Raw genomic sequence first — 8814 nt, 5'->3', positions numbered from 1 at the left:
GGAAACTCAAGACTGCCCTGATCTACACGGTCTTTACAAGCGTATGAAACCTTTGTTCATGACTGTATGACACAAAAATAACAAATATTCTGCTAATTCTCTTTGTAGTGGGGAAAAAAGATGGAGATGGTAAAGGACTAGAAGTACCTTAACACATGTTGGGACAAGACCCTGGTTTGAACCAGGACCACCGGAGCTCTGAGTGTTCATACCAGGGGTCACAATCCAATTGTCTTCCATTGGACAGTCCAGTTCGTTACTGTTTGTGGCACCATGCACAGAAGGATTTACTGGACTGGTTTCAGTTTTTGTCCTGTGGTCTTCTGTGTCAGGAGCCTGGGGATGGATGACATCAAAAGACTCAATAAACTTTTAGGTTCTTGAAGACCTTTCACTTCTCATCCAAGAGGCTTCCTCATTTCTGAAGTGAAGTTCTGAACCAAAGACACCTCTTGGATGAGAGGTGAAAGGTCTTCAAGAACCTAACAGAGAAGTCCAGTTGATTTCTACTGAAGCTCCTCAGATTACCTGGATGTCTGAGAACCTACATTCAACATACTTATGAAGAAGGTTGGCTCAGTCTGTGGGATGGAGTTTTAATAATGATAACAACACGTAATACTTATATAGTGCTTTTTCAAGATACTCAAAGACGCTTTACAAAGTAGGTAACAACAAAACAAACAAAAAAATAATAATGACAAATAAATAAATAAATCTAATGGAAAAGGAGCATGAAAAAAATCAGAATTATGAGTTGTAGGCAGTGCTGAAAAGTCCAGTGGGTTGACAGGGCCAAACCTTATCTACTAATTTTAGATAATCTACACCAGAGATCTCCAGCTCCGGTCCTCGTGAGCTACTGCCCTGCAGGTTTTAGATGTCTCTGTACTGCAACACACCTGACTCAAACTAGTGGATCTCCAACAGCTAGTTGTCAAGTTCCACACGAGTCTTTTGCAGTACGGAAACATCTAAAACCCGCATGACAGTAGCTCATGAGGACCGGAGTTGGAGATCCCTGATCTACACATAATAGTGGAGAAGACCATGTTGTCTAAAGTCTTCGTTGTGGACGTCGTCTTCCAAACTGCATGGTGTCATTACTGGCCAGAGGAACTTCGTCTGACTAATAATGACAAAATGATCCACTAAACATCAATGACAGTCTTTCCTTCAACAATTCTACCCTTGTTTTATGATCTATTGTGTAAAATCTTCATCTTAACAATTAAGTAAAGCTGTGGGATAAATGTAGTGGAGAAAAAAGAACAATATTCGCCCTGAAATGTCAGAAATAAAGGATAAAGTAGCATCACATGAGAATACTCAAGTGTACGTTTGTGGTATATAACGATTGAGTAAATGTTACGTAGTTTATTTCCACCATATTTTCATATAGTGTTTGTCTTAGTCTTCTTTTTTAATATCACATGTTGCAGCCTTGCTTCTATCAGCATGTTACAGAGAGTTAACTAACCTGTGGGACTGATGGCGGCTGTCCAAAGCCTGCATGGCCATCTGGGGTAACTGGTGGGGTGAAGCAAAGTATTAAACAAGACTAAAAACATCAATGAACATGAGTGAAAATAAACAAATAATAAAGCAAGGCCATGAAACAACAGGAAAACAAAAAGGGAATAATAACATACAGCCATATGTCAAACATTCATTCTGGCTTTTAAGTAAAAGAACTTTTAGGAAGGAATTTAAAAGACACGAGATACGATGTTGCCCATCTGATCTCAGACCGTTTCACAGTTTGGACGCAGTAACAGCAAAAGCTCAGTCAACCTTATTGACAAGCCGAGACTGAGGAATAACCAGCAGAGCCTCATTTAGCGACCTGAAGGAGCACCCCAGGATGAAAAGGGTTCAAATATCCTCAATGTAATTTATAGTAGGGACGTTAATTATCAATGGTTAATTGATTAATTGCCGTTATTATGTCAAAAAATGTCTGGTCTGCAGTACCTGGTTGCACCACCAGGTGGAGCCTCTTATTGTTTAGTACTACAGTGACCTGAGGAGGCGGTCGCTTGGACTACGGGCAGTTCCGTGTTGGCTAGTAGAGAGCATTGTGGGGGTTTAGCTAGCAACAGGCACCGTGACAAAGACTTCTGTGGCGGTTAATGACTTCCAGCCAGAGTCCATTTGTTCAGGACATGCCAGAGTTTACTTGGATCGTTCCTTTTAGCCACTGATGAACCCATTTTTGCTGCAAATGCCACGTGTCTGTGGTTATGGTAAACTCTTTCAGCAAATGGAGTAACGTCAGGCGTATTTTATTCACGTCCATGATTAACTGATTATTGATGGACGATGCAATTTGACTAAAATTTGCACCCCTGGTTTGAAGCACAGCCATGTAATGCTTTAAAGGTGAATAAAGAAATGTAAACTGAATCCAGAATTTTACAGGTAGCCAGTGTAAATTGGCAAGTATTGTGTTCATATTTCTCAGTGACAGCTAAGAACCGGTTGGAGTCGGTGAAGGGAGCTCTGACTGATGCCCGTACAAAGTGAGCTGTAGTAATGGAGGTGGGGGGAAAAAACAAATAATAAAATAAAATGATCTCAGACAGGAATTGTCTAATTTTTGTTTTAGCTGCGTTCTCTTTACTTAAACATCTAGACCAACATCAACAACAACCTCCAGATTTCTTGCTTCATGTTTTTTATTCAGTGGACCAAGTTCACTGTGAGGTTTGTTAGTCAAGATGTTTAATCCAGTGACTAAGACTTGCCAACGTTGGATTGCAAAAGGTTTTTGAACATCCAGAATTTTACAGACCAACCAACAAAATGTTCAGGCTTCTGGGGTTGTTAGTTTGAAAACAGACATAAAACTGCATATCATCTGCTTATCAGTGGTGGGAGATACTGTGATTGTAGTTAAAAGGAAGCATGTTCATTAAAAACAGCGGTGCACCAAAGATAGAGCCTTGAGGAACACCACAATCAAGTCTGGCAGCAGAGGAACAGAATGTTCCATTTTAGAGCTATTTGCGCAACAGATGTACAGATGTTCCATTAAAACCAACCCAGGTTTCTGGACAGTATCTTGGACTGAAGGCAGCACTCAAATCATAAAGCACTATCACAGTACAGTCACCTGTATCAGCAGGTGAAAAGTAGATCATTAAAAGCCTTCAGGAGGGTTGTCTCTGCTATGGCAAGCTCTAAACTCTGACTGAAAACCATTAAAAATATTGTTCTTGTTCATAAAAGATAAGTGAGTTGAGATGAGCACCTCAGAAAAATGAAAATTTAGAGATTAGTCTGTAATTGATCCAAATGTGGTTTCTTTAAGAGATCTGTGAATAATTAAAACAATAAAATGACTAACAGAGGAGAGTATCTCTTTAAAAACATACTACAGCCAGAAGATCATATTTGATATTATGCTGAAAAGTGCTGAGCTGTTTATAGTCTGAGGTATTTGGGCCATTTAAACATGAAATCGAGCCTCCTGACTCTGTTTTGACTTTTTGTTGTGTTTCAGGCACAAAATCAACACTTAACTATTTTAGTGACACTATTATTGGCTGCTGCTTACCTTCAGGTGAACTATCCATGTTGTTATCTGAGGACCAAGAAGGAAAGAAGATTAAAAAAAAATAAGAAGCAACATCTAAATTGTTTTAGTGACACTGGCAGTGATTAGTATTTAGTGCCACTTACTTTCAGGTGAACTTGCCGTGTTGTAATCTGAGGACCAAGAGAGAAAAAAACATAAGAAGCAGCGAAGAAAATTCTTAACTTAAAGATGATGTATTAAAAACTAAATGCCATAGCGGAACAAGAAGAGCAAAAAACCAACAAAACTTTATCTGTTCTGCTGTAAACTCGTGTTCACGTGCAGCAGAACAGATTCAGTGAAAAACTGAACAAATAACTCAAACTAACATACAGACACATACAAATCCGTATAAAGGACATGATGTAAACAGCATTATTTGTCATTTAAAACTCCTCTCAAACACACAAACATCGGTGGACTTTCTGTCAGTGTGGATTCCTACTGTCACCGTGCTGCTGCTGAAATCCTACAAAGCAACTTTCCTGTTCTGTTTTAGCAGCCGCTGCAGCCCCTGAGTCACCAGGATCTGCGTAAGGTTCTATGCTTTACCGAGACGTGGCTGTGTGAATCGATACCGGACTCTGCGCAAACACTTGGCAGGCTTACCACGCTTCAGAGCCATTATTAGGAACTCTTTGGTAAAAGTACGGGTGGGGGAATCAGTTTTTACGCCAACAGTGGCTGGTGTAATGACGTCATGGTGATTCAGGAATTCTGCTCTCCAAATCTGGAATCTTCTTCTTTTTTTTTTTAATGAACCATTTCATTCCCCGCAGGCCAACGTGCAACATGTGTGGAGCGGACATACCTGGACTCCTTCGTTATTGTCTTTGGTCCCTTATACCCTTTATGGGGCAAATGACCATATTTGGTAACCTCCTTGGACGTTCAGTCTGTCCACCCTGTGCCTCTCCTTGAGGCTGAAGAACCATGTGCACTACCTCACGAAATATGTCACTAAACAAATGTTCCGGGCACTTTGTAAACGCTTTGTTACCGGTTTGCATTGAATTCCACTTTGATTTATTTTTTGAGATTAGTGCCAGAACCACTACCAAAGAAAAATGTTCCTAAATGAACTTGCCAAGCACTTTATAAATACTTTGTTACTGGGTTGTGTAAGTATCATTACTTCAAACTAAAACGTTTCTAAATAAATGTTTTTTGCAGTTTGTTTTTCTTTGATTTATTATAAACTCCCTTTTCTTTAAAAAAAAAAAAAAAAAAGTAGACAGGCAAATTTCCATATATGGTAACTTTAATAATCTTGATTTGCAACATTTTTTTTTTAAAGTCACAAAAGTAAAAATATCTTGAAATATCCATAAACAACATCTTATGGTTGAATTTTTCATTATCCAAGTAGTTCAAGGAAAGCCTTATATAAAGGGTTAACAAAGGTAATGTCCCCCACAAACTCCCTAAATATAGACAGTTTATGAAACGCCCCACCAGAGAGGAGAACTTTTCGGAGGCAATGATGGTTCACTTCTCCACCTCCATCATTGAGTCCATCCTCACTTCCTCCACCACCATCTGGTACGCTGCTGCCACTGCCAAGGACAAGACCACGCTGCAGCGTAGCATCAGCTGAAAACACGATTGGCTGTAATCTCCCGACCCTCCAGGACGTGGCCACCTCCAGGACCTTGATGCGTGCTGGGAGGATTGCGCTCAACATCCTGCCGCCCTGGACGATAACTTTCCGAACCTCTCCCTTCTAGCGGTCTCTCAGGACCAGAACCTCGCGACACAGGAACGGTTCTTTACCTACAGCAGCGGCCCTCTTCAACAAAGCCGGAGACCCCCAGTGACACTCCCCCCACCACCACAGACACTGACTCTATGCGTTACATGAGCACACAGCATTAAATAGGATTATTATTATCCTTTTGCACACTTCAAGTTCATTTCTACACTCCACACTATGTAACCTTGTATATTCTGAGACATTCCTCCACGCTGGAAATATTTCCATTACTTTTATAAACCCTTTATTACACTTACTGCAATTGACTTATAAGACTGCTTCTTATTCATCTTGGTACACTTAATACATACAACTGGCAACCCTTTTTAAATATTTGTTTACTGGTGTTGGCACTAAAACACCAAGTTGTTACAGTACTATTTATTTATTTATATTTTACTTTATTATTATTTCTTTTTCTGTCTTTCTTTACTTGGCAAAAAAAACAAAAAACAAAACTGTGACTTGTACATATGGAAATCTTGTTTTTTTTTTTTTTTTTACTTTTTTTTTGGTATATTCTTATATAATTGTTTATTTCGTGCTTACAGATAAATTAACTTCCAGGTGATCACGGGAAATAAGTATTTGATGCCAGCAAGAACTGAAACCGGAAATTGAAACTAGTTAACACCTGTCTGTGTGTGTGTGTGTGTGTGTGTGTGTGTGTGTGTTTGACATTCTGTGTCATGCAATTAATACAAACCTACGATCTTTAACTTATCGGCCGCTCATTTTATTTGGCATGTGGCCAAAATCATTAAATATGCAAGACTTCTGCTCATTAACAGCAGCAAACACGAGCTTCTTACCTTAAAAAAGATGGCTCTATTCTCGTTGACGCTAATCTTCACAGCCTCCTCTGTTTTCACCGATCTGTGAACACTGAAAAAAGCTTTTACTGCATCTCAAGAAAGAGTCTTGCAGCCACCACTTCTCCGCATGAGTTCCAGCTGCTTCTGAGTCGCAGAAATGGGTGGAGTTTCCCAACTTCCAGCGGCGGTGACGTCACATCCGCTCAAGGACGAAGCTAACGGTTTGATGCTTTTTTTTTTTAAAGCACTTTCCTCCCAAAGTCGGCAACGTTATACTAGACGAACTTTCTGCAACTCTGAAAGTTCAAAGTTTCATAGTTTAGAGCTTTGAAAAGGAATTTAAAAAGTACATCAAACCCTTCGTTTCCAGCTTGAGCGGATGTGACGTCACCCCCGCTGGAAGTTTTGCCCTTTTTTTTTTTTTTTTTTTTTTTTTTTTTTTTTTTTTTCTGTGTCCGATGGACTGTTATCTGAAACCGGCGGTGCACACAACGCCCTGCCTGAAAGCCAGGAGTTAAACATTCACCACCCATTTCTTGGAAATCACATTGGGACCACCAGCCTTTCCCATAAACCACGTGGTCCAACACCATGACTGGACCAGACGGACTGCAGACATGGGGTCTCTATATAAAGCCCCCTTTCACTTTCACTGTTACAGCGACTTCACACCACTTTCCTCTCTGCGGCAACACAGCGGCTAAGGTAGGTGTCTAACGTCAGCTGAGAAAAGAGCTGTAAGGACTGATTAGGCTGTGGTTTAAATCATTTTGGAATTGCTTTTGGACAACAAAACCAATTAGCAATTTTATTTTATTGATGTTTACTTTCGGTTGCTGTAATTGCTGGCAGTATAAAAACACTTTGTCATAGATTATAATGAACTTGCTTTTTCCTTGCAGGAGGGTCTGCAGCCCACATTTCCACTGTATTTGTAATTTCTATCCTTTTTTTTTTTTTTAGTCATGGGATCTTCATCATCAGCTCCATGTAAGTAATAATGCAAACACCTGCCTGACACAGTTCAGACTTAATGACATGATTCTCTTTTTATTCTGTTTAATATACTCCTGAGAACTGAGGAGAAAAAAAAAAGTGCCACTTGCTGCATTTTGTCTCAGTTCCCCTCATCCCACCCAAACACATGAGACATCACTGGAAAGGCCAGGATGTCCTCTGTTGAGCACACCAGGACTCAATAGGGCAGCAACAAATTAAAAACAAATGTCCAATTATGTGACTGCTGTTAATTGTCTACAAAATGCAATTCTGAGTGTCGCGTCTGCTTTACTGTACCGTACTTTGCAGCGCCTCCANTCTTAGCCAAAGTAGCACCAGGCAGCCTCTTCGATGGATGTGCCATGCCGTTCTACAAATGGTTTTATCGTGTTGCAATTAAGGCCACGTTTACACACAGCTGGGGATTTACAAAACCTACGTAAAATCTACGTTTTCAAAAATAACATTGTTCACACCAGATCGTTTTTAAAAAAAAATCTCCTTTAACACAAACCCTGTTAAGAGCAGCTATGAGCTGCCAAACCTATAGGGGGCAGTGTAACAAGAAGCATAAAGCCATGCGAGCCAATCACAATCCTAGAAAAAAACCCCAACAATGAATGGCACGAATTACTTCCTGTTACTTTAACGATAATGGTGCGAGGGTCGCTAGTTTGGACCGACAGAGAAGTGGAGATGCTCCTGAATGTGGTGTTAGAGGACAAAACAAGTAAAATACTTGAAAACACTGACTGGGAAACATGTCAATCCAAGTATACGGACTGTAAACATGGTCGCACACATATGATGGTTTTGTCTCATACTGTGACGTCAAACTCTGTCTCCTCTTGTCTACATGCAAACATAAAGACAGAGTTTTTCCAAATCTCCACTTTGGCCGGAGTTTTCAGATGCGATTGTTTTCGGTGACTTGTAGCTTCGTTTACGTGTAAACCAAAGACCAATTGAAATATCACCGTTTTTGCTACGTGAAAACGGAGCCTAAGTGTGATAAAAATTATTTTTTCAGTCAAACTCAACTGAGATCATGAGTTTTTAAGTATTACGCTGCAGTTTTTCATGAAACTCTCTGCAGCCTGGGGAGACAAACTTCAAATTCATCTGTCTCAATGTGGACATAATCTGTACGTTTATGCTTAGATACACAACACAACTTCAATACAGTTGATAACTGAAAGAGAAATGACAAGAGATGCGAACACAACCTGAGATTTCTGTTCATTCGTTTTACCTGACACCTGCTTCATGGCCAGCTCCACATCTGAGCCAACACGATTGTTGATTGGACAGAAAAGAAGGATGACGTCACTTCCCTGCCGGTCCGTTTTCTCCACCTGCAGCTCCTTACTGTTCAGTCGCTTCAGCAGAGTTTCGTCGACACCAAACGTTTTCTTCCCCATCACGACTGTGCTGACCTTAACTGTCCCTGCAGCTGACAAAATGAGAAGAAGAAGGAATGAGATGAACAGAGCACAAAGATGGAATCACTGTGAGCTGCATTTCACTCACCTGCATGACTGGACGGTGCCTTGCGGCTTTTTGCTGACAAACCAAAAACAACATAACTATTTAGTATGTACACACTGAAGGATATACAGTCCACACATGCAGAAGAATTCATACAACAAGAATGCAGCTTGAATTGC

General features: G+C 40.2%; 2 long non-coding RNA genes across 2 annotated transcripts; one reads left to right on the top strand and one right to left on the bottom strand.

Annotated features, from left to right (window-relative positions):
• Positions 1-151: 151 nt before the first annotated feature.
• LOC103369445 (uncharacterized) lies at positions 152-6312 on the bottom strand. Its single transcript, XR_520833.1, has 5 exons — positions 6146-6312; positions 3685-3711; positions 3560-3586; positions 1481-1530; positions 152-336 (listed from the first exon to the last, which is right to left on the bottom strand). It is a non-coding gene; the product is annotated as an uncharacterized LOC103369445 (long non-coding RNA).
• Positions 6313-6614: 302 nt separating this feature from the next.
• LOC103369446 (uncharacterized) lies at positions 6615-7243 on the top strand. The gene is made up of 2 exons (XR_520834.1): positions 6615-6853; positions 7112-7243. It is a non-coding gene; the product is annotated as an uncharacterized LOC103369446 (long non-coding RNA).
• The last annotated feature ends 1571 nt before the right edge of the window (positions 7244-8814 follow it).

The sequence above is a fragment of the Stegastes partitus genome, unplaced genomic scaffold, assembly GCF_000690725.1.
Source record: "Stegastes partitus isolate 25-593 unplaced genomic scaffold, Stegastes_partitus-1.0.2 Scaffold1290, whole genome shotgun sequence".
NCBI lineage: Eukaryota > Metazoa > Chordata > Actinopteri > Pomacentridae > Stegastes > Stegastes partitus.
The sequence above is the reverse complement of the archived record's forward strand: the minus strand, read 5'-3'. Positions and strand labels throughout refer to the sequence as shown.